The 12,195-nt window shown below is 42.8% G+C and overlaps 1 pseudogene; it reads right to left on the bottom strand.

Annotated features, from left to right (window-relative positions):
• Window positions 1–1,615: 1,615 nt before the first annotated feature.
• Window positions 1,616–11,483, bottom strand: LOC129677229 (zinc finger protein 235-like; annotated as a pseudogene).
• Between the last annotated feature and the right edge of the window lie 712 nt (window positions 11,484–12,195).

The raw sequence follows: 12,195 nt of genomic DNA, 5'->3' as shown, positions 1-12,195 counted from the left end.
TTGAATTCTACAATAGCCTTATGTCTATAACAGGTCAATGTTTTGCTTGTGTTTTTCCAAAATGTGCAGAGAAACCTATTTAGGTACCTGTCTGAACTATCAAGCCATACATGAAAAATGGAGAGACTGACAAAGACAATGAACAATCAATCCCCAGCTGAACAAGGGAGAAGAAGATCTGGTCCAGAGGGATAACACCTCTCTGGGGATGCAAGATCCTTGGAGACCAAGAGGAGGACCCAGAGGCTGAGGCATTACTGGCACAGATGACCTACACTGGCTCCCCCCCTAACTTGAGAGCCCTTAAAGCCTTAGTGACTCAGGCCAAAAATATATCCCCAGAGGGGACAAAGACAGGACCTTATACCCTATTTCTGCTTATGTGTGCCATTATTACTGTGAATTCTCAGGCCCAGGCTCAGCCTTTGTTTCATTTAACTAGAAATGCAGGTTAATAGAGTATGGTTATACAAAGAACAAATAGGACTTTTCTTATAATTTCCTTGGTTTGTTCTCAAGTGACAGAAAAAAAAATCCCTTTCTAAACCTTTGCTATTAACATGGTGTTTTTTATGAAATTCTGAAGCTTCTAGAACATTTCCTATCAATAGCTGATCAATTTCATCATTACCATGTGTTAGAGGACCTGTTAGATCTGTATGGGAACTGATATGTGTTATATACAATAGATGATATCTATCAGTTATTACTTGTCATAATTAAAGAAACAGTGAAGTTAATTTTGAATCACTACGTTCAGCAGTTTCTATATGCAAAACTGCTTTTTATGCATATTGAGAATCAATAACTATATTAAGATAGTCAAGCTAGCCATGCTGGAAAAGGCCTATAATCCCAGCATTCAGGGAGACAGAAGCAGGAGGATCTCTCTGAGTTTTAGGCCAGCCTAGTCTACAAAGCAAGGTCAGGACAGCCAAGACTTCACAGAGAAACCCTGTCTCCAAAAAAAAAATTTGATAAAAATCTAATAAAACCATAAGAATGTCATACAACTCTGATATTTTAACTAAATAATATGAGCTTTCAATTACCTTGCTTATTTTTTCTGCCTTATACCCAGCCATTACAGGCTTATTTGCATTAGTATAAAATGTAAGACCTTTAGGAATTGGTGTTCTTTTTATTATGTGGGGAAGATTCCAATTAGTTCTTTTTATAAACTGAAGTCACTTGTTTATACAATATTTGTTGTTAATTTCTCACAAACAGTTTCTACAAGCTCTTTGTCAATCTTCATTGATTACTCATTTCATAATCTCAGCATTAGTGTGAGGCACAATTTCTGTTGGGTCTGTTCCTGACAATGAATAATTCTTCCTTTTATAACTAAATCAGAAACCATGTCTATATAAGTCTTTAATTTTTTTTATTTTGTTTGTATAAGAAGATCCATTCTCTTTTGCTTGTATACTAAGAAGTTCCATACTAAAATACTATCTTCCCTTTGCATAATGAATCCAGTAGGAGAGTGAGTTGAGGGCAAATACATAAACAAAACAAAATACAGTCCCCTGTGAAGTCTCCCGAAGCCTCTGGGTTTAGGGGGAGCATTTAACAATCAGCAGCATGGAGCCCACCTGACAGCAGAACAAACCTAGATATTCCCTGCAGTGTGGACCCTCTGGTGGTAGACAAGTTGTGCTCTCTGACTGAAGCCCTTAGAGCAGATGCTGCAGATATAAGGTCTCTCCCCAGTGTGGACCCTCTCGTGCCTGTGGGTGAGGCCTGACAGAAGCCCTTTACACACTGCTGGCATGTGTAGGGTTTCCTTGGTGTGTGTGGAAGGAAGAGGCCTGACTGAAGCCTTTCTCACACTGCTCACATGTGTACGGTTTCTCTCCTGTGTGGACTCTACGGTATCTGTGGAAGTTTGAAGCATGGCTGAAGCCCTTCCCACACTGCTGACATGTATAGGGTTTCTATCCTGTGTGATTTCTCCGGTAAGTACTAAGTGCCTTGCTCCACCTGAATTCCTTCCCACAGTCCTCACACTTTAATGTCTTGTCCCCAGTGTGAATTTTCTGATGGACTTTGAGACAGTACCTCAGGCTGAAGGTTTTCCCATGTGTGTTGCATTTGTAGGGCTTCTTGGAATGGGGGGGAGCAGTGTATGGTGTATGGTGGGACTGGAGATGCGAGGCCTGACTGAACTGTATCTGGCACACATTGCATGTGAATGTTTTCTCACTGGTATGGACTCTCTGGTGAGCAGTTTTGGCATGACAGAAGCTTTTCCCACATAGGGCTTCTCTCCTGTGTGAACATTCTGGTGACTGTGAAGGCTCAAGGTCCAGGTAAAGTGCTTCCCACACACATGACATCTTTATGTTTTTTTCCCAGTGTGGGCTTGAAAACTCGAGCTCTAACTGAAGCATTTTCCACACACATTGCAGTGAAATGGCCACTCTCCTGTATGGATAACTTGGTGGCTTTTTAAGATTGAGACTAAACTGAAACCCTTCCTGCACGCTTCACACTTATATGGCTTCTCTCCTGTGTGGACATGCTGATGGATATTAAGGGTAAAACTCAAGCTGAAGCACTTCCCACGCTTATATGGTTTTTTCCCAGTGTGGACTCTCTGGTGTGTACAAAGGCTTGAGCTACAACTAAAGCCTTTGCCACACTCTCCACATTTATATGGCTTCTCACCTGTATGAGTTATCTCGGAGAGTTTTGCCCACATTGTGAAGCCCTTCCCACACATCACAACCTATAAGGTTTCCCTCCAGTTTGCACTCAGCAGCAGTTGATTTTGAGATCTGAGCAGCAGCTGAAGCCTTTCCCACATGTGTCGCACCGGTAGGGCTTCTCGCCCATGTGCACTCTTTGGTTTGAGCTCTCACTGAAACCTTTATCACACTCATGACCTCAGTAGCACCTTTTTCCTGGATGAGCACTTTGTTAAATGGGGACACTAGAATGATGCCTGGTATCCTCTTGTGTACGAGGCACAGGAACTCCTTTTCTAAGATGACCTGATGATGGCGTTCTCAACTGTGGCTGTCAATGAAGGATTTGTGGTCCTTGCTGCACTTGTAGATCTTCTGTTCTGTGCACACATGATGTTGAGTGAGGAGTGACGTAGGAAAGGTGACTTTACCACAGTCATTGCTCCTGTGGGCTTTGTCTCTTTGAAGCAGTACATTTTTATCATGATATGAAATGAAACTCAGAATGTCAAGACAAGGAGGCAACAGCAGTGGCTTGTTTTTCAACAGAGTCTGTGGACACTGTTTCTGATGGTTCCATCTCTTGCTAAGATGTGTTTTACACCAAGAATTCTGATCAAGACTGTGTGAGCATCAACCCAATGGAGCTCAACCATATTTCCAATTGAGGCTGCTAGCTTAAAGGCAAAAATGGTTTCCTGGATGTCATAATGATTCATCTACCATGATCAAACCCCTTAGAGCATGACTAAAGCAAATATGTTCCATTTTTCCTCATGTAAAATTTCAGCTAGGGTGACAGTTCTAATCTGCAAAAGTATCAGAATCCCAGGCTCTTTCCATCTTGTTGCTCTGACAGTTGTAGAGCTGGCCTCATCTACTCTGTCAAAGGTGTCTCGATATATCAACATTGCAGTAAGTAGTAAAGATGATGTGGACACGATCCTCCCCTCTAAAGGTATCACCTGGAAGTTACATGGATATTTGTCATTCAAATTCCACTGACCAATACAAGTGTAAGAAAGGCACGGAAGTGTTAATCCTATTCTAGGAAGGTTGTGATGAGCTCAGAATCAGAGCTATGTTACTCTGAGAGGGAGAAAGTGACAGAATATTTCTAGGTTCTGCTGGAGAAATTAGATCTTCTTGAAGAAGATAGAAGGGCATCATACATAAAGTAGGACAGCTGCAGGTTTATGAGGGAAGAGACTATGAACAGGCCCCAACATCCCGTGAGACCAAACATCATTCAGCACTGCTCCTAACAGTGGGCACTCTAACAGAAAACCTCTGCCCCCAGTCTTAGAGGTTGCAATACCTAGAAGTTTCTGTTGCATCTACAAAAATCAGTTCTACATTTGCAGATGGGGAAACTGAATCTTAAGTGCTTCATCACCTATCTTCTGGCCTTTGGCCTTAATCCATTAAAAATGAAAAACTACATTAGAATCCGCTACTTTCAGCTCTTGCTCAGTAGGATAAAAACAAACTGTCAGTGAGAGATGTTATCTAGTGTCCTCTGTGTGGAAGGTGCAGATACAGATCATGAGGGTCTTCTAAGACCACAAGCTCAGGATGTGTGGGCCATAAAAATACGACAATAGAGGAGTTATAGGGCCAGGTTTTTTTCATTGTGTGCAACATCATAAGTTCCACAGCCTAACTGAGGCTCCCTTTGTTAGAAGACTGTTGAAGTTCACATGAACTCAGGTTGCTGGGGAAAAAAATTCTCAGAGGAGGCAAAAATGGTTTCTGAAGGATATGGTTAACAGGATTCCTAAGCCAGCAATAGTTAGTTGTTCAAACTAAGGACACTTTTTAAAATGAAGATCCAAAATCACTAAACAGACCTTATCAGATTCGCAATATGCATAAGCCAATATTGGGCAAGCTCAGAGCTAGAGACACTCAGCTAACCTTAAGAGTGGGCATTTCCAGGCCAGATGCAGATTGTACCAGAACACTAATGGTCCTAGATGACCCTAAGGTCAAGATTAAACATGTCTGGCAGCATCAGAAGGGCAGAGGCCAGGGCGGGGATTACCATGCTCCTTGACAATAAGTAAGCAACTACTGATAGTAAGCAAACTCATCAGAAACTCAACTCAAACTAGCTTGAGCAAAAAAGAAAAGGAGGGGGGAATCTGGATAACATAATTAAACCACCCAAAATTTAGAGATGCAGCTCGAATTGAAGACAATTTGAATATCTAAGATTCAAATTTTACATATTTAGAAATTCAAATATCTTCAAGACTTTCTTTCTATGTACCTACGTCTTCATCAGTTCAGGCTCACATACCAAAGTGCCACAGACTTGGTGGTATCCACAACAAACATTAATTTTCCCACTGCTCCAGAGGCTGGGAAAGTGATAGCATGTTTGGTTCTTGGTAAGGGCCCTATTCCCACCTTGTAGATGGGTGCAGATTTATGCCTGCTTACTCCTAAATGTCCTGTGGGAAAAATTCAGTCTGAACTTGCCGTTATGGTGGCTAGAGTGAAACCACTAGCGAAAGTTGGCCTGCCCTTTCCAATGGTGTGGGGGGGGATTCTGCCCAATGCCGCTTGATAAATCCCCTCTGGCCTTTTTAGTGGAAAGTACTTGCCCTTAACGTTAAGGAGTGACATCACCTGGTGTAGCCTGCTTCCTCTTTCCAGTGCAATGGCACCAACACTTTTCACTTCAACCCACCCTTCTCAATGTGCCCATGAATAGGGATTCCTTTCTTAGGATCCAGTCCCCTGATTCTGGAGCAGGCTATGCCTTAGCAATCCCAGACAGGCCTGTCAGTGTCTGTGGAAAGGATGTCCTAGGGAAATTTCTAGAAACACTGCTAGCAAGCCCCTTCTAACTTTTCAGCTTCTCCTTCCACAAACTTCTCAGCAGTATGTGTAGCCAGGCCAGGGTGATCTCCTGATGTCTGAGACCTGGTGACAATACTCAGGGAAAACTCTGTCTGTCAGAGTAATGACTCCTCAGATTGGGTAGTCTCTGATTCAGGAGTGCCAAGGTAGGTTGTTTATCAATAGTAACCAACTTTCTCAGTCACAGGTTGGGAAATGTCTATCCATCAGGTCTTAGGGTTGCTCAGGGACTTGAGAGAATCTAGACATCAGGTCTGCCTTGAAGTCTCCAGAAGGTGCAGGGCTGGCTCCAATAAAGCAGTGGAGCAAGTTGGAACCATCTCTCTTTGATCTTCTTTGTATGGTCTTGAGCAAGGGCTCTTATGTGATACAGATGAGCCTGGTTCACAGGCCACAGTGACAGACAGAAAGACCCACTGTTGCCATCATAACATCTTGACACTAAGGGCTGACTGGCTCAGCTGTACTCTTCCAGAGGCCAAACAAAAACCTGAAATTTAGGTTCAGGGTGTGAGGGTCAGGGAGGTAAATCATAGGTTTTGAATTGCGGCAGGCCTGGCCTCCTCCCCTAAGGCCTCATTATTCTTGTACCTAATTTTCTTCTCCAAGAATGTAGATGAGGGTGAGGGTCAACTTTGGGAAGTCACTGGCCTCAGACCTGGATCTTAAGCCTGGGTCTTTGTCTTAGGCCTGTCCTGTCCTCAACTGTACTGTCAGGATCATCCCCACCCACTATAATCCACAAGAACTCACTGCTTGTCCACTGCTGAGATGTCAGATTCTATTTTACAAACTCATCTGTTAGTATAATGTTTTTTGGAATGTATACAATTTACCTTTGTTCATTTAAATGCTGATTTCTCTACCCCTCTATCTGGTTTCAATCTGAATATTGCATTGTGGTGCTTATTCTAAGCATCACTTGTCTCAAGTTTTGTAAACATGCAACCATTTGTTCTCTGTATTGTCAGTTAAACCACCCCAATGCTGTGTCACAGAGAGGATAGAGTGGGACATCCTGGTCTGAGGGGTGGGGGAAGGCAGAGAAGAAGCAGGAGAGAAGAGTGGAGAATCCTCAGAAGAGGTCTTGGAACCATGTGGAGTAGATGGACCAGACCCAAGATATGACTAAAAGCAAGTTCAATGGGTGAAATCTGAATGGTAGGAAGCAGTCTCTGTGTGTTGATTTGGGTATACAGCTGGTTTAGGACTAACTGCTGCTTAATGAAAAGATAAATCATAGTAAATATTAAATAACCAACAACACCCATCAGCTTGGATGTAATCCTTTGGCCTCCCACAAAGTAAGTAGCTGTTCTCTGCTTGCCTTTCTCACTGGCCTCACCTCCACCTTCCTGTGAACTATAGGATGTGACTAATTCCCACTCAGCAGCACTTGTACTCATGCTCCTGAAGCAACAGAAGGCTTCTGAGCAAGGTTCCATAAGTGGGATATTAGTGGAGTGGGGAGTTCAAGATACCTCACCATACTGTTGTGGTCTCAAGCTAGTCACAACATATAGAAATAGATTTTGACACAGGCCACGCTGATTTCATCTACAATCTTGACTGCTAGCAGATGGGCAGAAGGCCTTGTTCACTATGAAAACAGGAGTGCCTTCTGCAACGTCACAAGGCTAGTCTACAGAAGCTCCTTTCTATTCAGACTTAGTACCTAGGGCAATGCTGACTTCAAGCACTGCTGTTGCTCTCTGGATTCAGTTCCACACAAAGGAATAAACATTCCCTAACTCTATACATATTCCCAGAGGGTGGGATAACCTGACCAAAAAAATAAAGTAATACAAGGGGCCAGCCTACTAATTCATGAGCATGTTCACAATATCATGCTGTTATTTTGCTTCATTCATTTACTATCCCAGGAGGCTTCAGACATACCATCTTCCTGCTTAGGCTTCCCAATGCTGAAATTAGAAGTATGTACTACCACACTGGGCTGATATTACACATATTTATATCTTCTCTATTATTAAAATACTTGATGGCAAAAAAGAAAAGGAAATGCAAAATCATAAACAGAAAGAAAGACCTTCATCAAGTGATTGGTAAGGGTGGAGAGATAGCTCCATAGTTAAAAGATCTTGCTGCTCTTACAGAGGACTCAGGTTCAGTTCCCAGCACCCATATCGGATGGCTCACAACCTCCTATAACTGTAGTTTCAGGCATCTACAGTCACCTGCGTGCATATGCTATACATACAGACAAGCCAGCACATACACTTACACATAAACAACAATTTTAAATGATGGTGATGCTTGTCTGAAATCCCAGTACTCGGAAGGGTGAAGCAGGGCTATCACCTTGGGCTGTAGAGTGAGGCTGACAAAAAACAAAAGGTCAGGATCACATTGTCTAGGGTATCTTGCTTTTCATTACGAGACCATCTGTCACCATTTTAAAAACTGTCTTTAGTTGGCTGCCTTTTCTTCCACTGACTGGATGCTCATATTTGTAATGACCTGTTCTCTGGAACAGTGCGTTCTGGCTTGCTGAGGAATGCCCAGACAGTTTACCACCTCACTTAGTGTTTTGTTCTTGGAGTCAGTTTCATTTTCCTTGGCAGAAGCCCCCTCTGGCAGGACCCATTTAAGGTCCTGCTAACAAATTCTCTTCATCTACTTCCCCAACACAAATAACCTTCATCCATTTGGAGCCTGAATCTTCCAGGAGCTAGCAACAACCTTCTTCCTAGACATATAGAACCAAGCCCAGGCTCTCGGCCTCTCACCAACCATCTGCCCCAGCAGAGTAGGCACCATTGTTGTGGTTTCCCCGACTTAGAAACCGAGTAGTTTCCTATGAGGAGAGCCCCAGCCAAGAAGCTGGAGAGGCTGCCATCCATCTCATCGTGTTGTCACATATCAAGGAAGATGGGTATTTAGGTGAAGGTCTGGTGATATAGGGCAGCATTAAGAGAAGCCAGATGTGAGTGTGCACCCTACCTCTTTCACATATTAGCTTTGAGAACTAGGCAAATTACTGAGCCTCTGAGCCTGGGTTTCTTCATATTAATGAAAATAATTCCTACCCTCTAGGATTTTGGTAGAAACTAACTAAGGTAATGAGTTTCTGACTCAGACCACACCCTCTCCCATGCACTCACCCACAGGAAGCAATTTTCTGTCCAATTATTCTGTCATATCTACTGTCTCCTAGGAAGTACCAATGAGAAAAAAGGAAATGATAATAAACAAGCAAACAAATGAAAAGCCAAAACAAAAAACAAAAAGATACTTATAAATATATTTACTGCCTTGAATAATGACTAGATTTCATGAGCACAAATACTTTTAAATTTAAAGTCAGTGCTGTTTTCACTACTTAAGACTGCTTCTCTTTCGACATCACAGAGACATTGTTGTTTTCCACAACATATGTTTAATAAAACAATGCTAGCAGGGAGTGATGGCACACACCTTTAATCCTAGTACTTGGGAGGAGGATCTCTGTGCGGTCTAGGCCAGCCTGGTGTACACAGCAAGTCAAGAACAGCCAGGGCTTCACAGAAAAACCCTGTCTCAAAAAGAATTCTCCCCTCCGCAAAAAAAAAAAACCAACAAAAAAAAAGAAAGAGAGAGAAAGAAAGAAAGAAAGAAAGAAAGAAGAAAAGAAAGAAAGAAAGAGAACAATGATATATGCTTGAGTAGAAGGCAGGAGCTGCTGATAAGCAACATAAAGACAATAGCAGAAAAATACATGAGAGGCATGTGATGCCAATGAGTGAAAGTACTCAACTAGCATGAATGAGTCCTGGCCTCAATCCCCACCACTGCAGAAAAGAGAAAAGAAAGAAAGAAAGAAAGAAAGAAAGAAAGAAAGAAAGAAAGAAAGAAAGAAAGAAAGAAAGAAGGAAGGAAGGAAGGAAGGAAGGAAGGAAGGAAGGAAGGAAGGAAGGAAGGAAGGAAGGAAAGAAAGAAAGAAAATGACAGATTTTAAAGATGTCATGAGTTTACAGATGAAATTATAACACATCAATTATCTGACCTTTGTTCCAGAGAGAAAATGCATGGTATGAAAGCAACCACTTGGCAGCACTCAGATCCCCAGGTTCACCTCGGTGTCTCTCCCTACACAAAGGATGGAAATGAAGTTGAAGAAAATGCCAGAAGATGAGCATTCTAAACCCAGGGCCACTCACTCAGGTCATGAAAACAACAACAAGGAAAACTAAACAAACAAACAAAAAAAAAACCTTGCTGTGTCATCAATGCCATCTGAGTTACAGTCCAGGTATTGAGGGGCCTTGGATACCTTCACAGGCTTGAATCATCAAGCTTTCTCTTCTCAGTTCAGTGACTGGAACCCAGGCCCTGGCACAGTCTAAACAATCATTCCCCCACCAACCTCCACCCAGCCCTCTATTGCCATCTCAGCACTCCAGCAAGCACATCAGCTGCATTTTGTGCCTGTCTATGTGAAGGGAGCTTATATTTCCTTTAAGATAGGACCTGCTTAGACTCTTTAAAGTTTGAAATCTGACCAGTTAACCGGGAATGGGCAACATGATTTAAAATCTAAGTATTATCTACCAGTTCTTCCTGGCCTGTTTCACTCTAAGGAGGCAGCTATCAGCTGCTGGAGTGTGTATTAGTTTTCTATTAGCATGACAAAACAACATGACCAAGGCAACTTATAAAAGAAAGCATTTAATTTGGGGCTCCCAGTTCTAGAGGGTTAGAGTCCATGACCATCATATTGGAGAGCATAGTAGCAGGCAGGTAGGCATGGTGGGTCCTCCGGAAGATTAGCCAGTGCTCTTAAATGCTAAGCCATCCATTGCTCCAGCCCTGGCCCCCCAACACCTTCTTCCCCCCTCTGACAAGGTCTCACTCTACAGCTCTGACTGAATTTGAATTCTCTATGTAGAGTAAACTAGCCTTGAACTCACAGAGATCTGCCTGCCTCTGTTCCCTAGGTGCTGAGATTAAAGACGTGTACCTCCACAATCACCACAGTGGTTTATTCTTAAGGACCACTCAATTTTCCCCTATTTTATTTTGTTTTGTAAGAATCTGCATGATTCTCTTTTTATGCATTTCAGCAAGTAGTTCCAGATGCCACTCTAACGGAAGTATCTCATGTTCTGAACAACAAGAGGTTAGTTCATCCATGGCAGACCTTCCAACATCCCAGCTAGCTTCCACTCAGGGAATCAGAAATCCAGCAACCTAAACAGGCCCATCAAGCTACAGACCAGGTTAGCCTTGCAGGTTAATAACATAAGATCCCTACTTTATGTTCAAGGTCATCTGATTTAGGTGAGTAGTGATCCAAGTAAGTCAAACAAAGGTCCCTGTACAACAGCTGGGGATGTGTAGTAACAAGGAGAAGGACATTTTCTAGTAGATTTGAGAGGGCAGACAGGGCAGACAAGAGATTGAGAGAGATGAGGGCCAGTAACAAAATGGTTCTGACCATTGTGTGTGGGTCAGTTCCGTAAAGCACCAACATCTCCTCATGGTCCAGGTCTAAATGCATGCTCTTTCTGCTGGAGATTCAGCCCACTTTCCTGTTGTAAAATTCTTTAATGAGCACTTGTGTGTGCACATGTGCAGCACACTCATGCATACACACATGCAGAGGGGTATATGGAAGCAATGGTGAGAGATGGGGCACATGCACAACAGTGGAAAAAACTCCCGTGCAGCAACCAACCAAACAAACAAAGGCTGAGCATCATGTTTTCGAGGCCTCACTCAGTGCATTAACTGATGTCACGGGGCCAGATGAGTGTACTACTGTGTCAAGACAGGCTGGGTGCAAATAGGCTTAAAGGAGGTAGTGCTCTACATAGTAGGAACACTGTACCTCAACACCAAGAGGTACCTTGGTGCACCTTGGAGGTACTCGTGTACCTCCAATGAGCTCCACGAGTCTGAGCTGTTTACACTTAGCTGCATGTTCTTAGCAGAAGCTTATCTTGTGTTTATTCAATGTTGCTGTGACTGTCTCAGGTGCCAGCATTCCTTCAACAGGTCCTGAGGTTTTCTCACTCTTCTTGCACACTGGGCATTGGTGTTATTCACACTTAAGAGAAACTCAGGGAAGTGTAAGTGTGGTTCAGTAATACAACACATGGGTACCACACACAAGGCCATAGATTTACACTCAGCACCCAAAAAATATGCCTAGAGTGAGTAAAATCAGCAGCATTAAGACTCAGGGGACCGAGCTGGGCATGGTGGCGTATGCCTTTGATCCCAGCACTCAGGAAAACAGAGGCAGGTGGATGTTTGTGAGTTCAAGGTCTACAAAGCAAGTCCCGGACAGCCAAGGCTACACAGAAAAGCCCTGTCTTGAAAAACAAATAAATGAAATCAATAAAACAAACAAACAAAAAAAACCCAAAACCCAAAAGAAACAAACAACAATAACAACTACCCAAACACCTCAGGGCATAAGATTGCATACTTGCAACCCCAGCCACTTAGAAGGCCGAGACAGGATGAGGCACTCCTAGGCTATATATCACATTTTCTGAAAGAAAAAAAAAAAAAAAGACTTAATGGTAGGGCGTTGTAATCCTGTTATTATTATCATCATTGGGGTTTTGTTGTTGTTTGGTTTTGGTTTTGATATAATCAGGTGACCCACCATTGCCACCTTCTGGGA

Source organism: Psammomys obesus, unplaced genomic scaffold (assembly GCF_907164565.1).
Source record: "Psammomys obesus unplaced genomic scaffold, mPsaObe1.curated_primary_1811, whole genome shotgun sequence".
In the NCBI taxonomy this organism is placed as follows: domain Eukaryota; kingdom Metazoa; phylum Chordata; class Mammalia; order Rodentia; family Muridae; genus Psammomys; species Psammomys obesus.
This window is presented reverse-complemented; position numbering and strand designations above follow the sequence as displayed.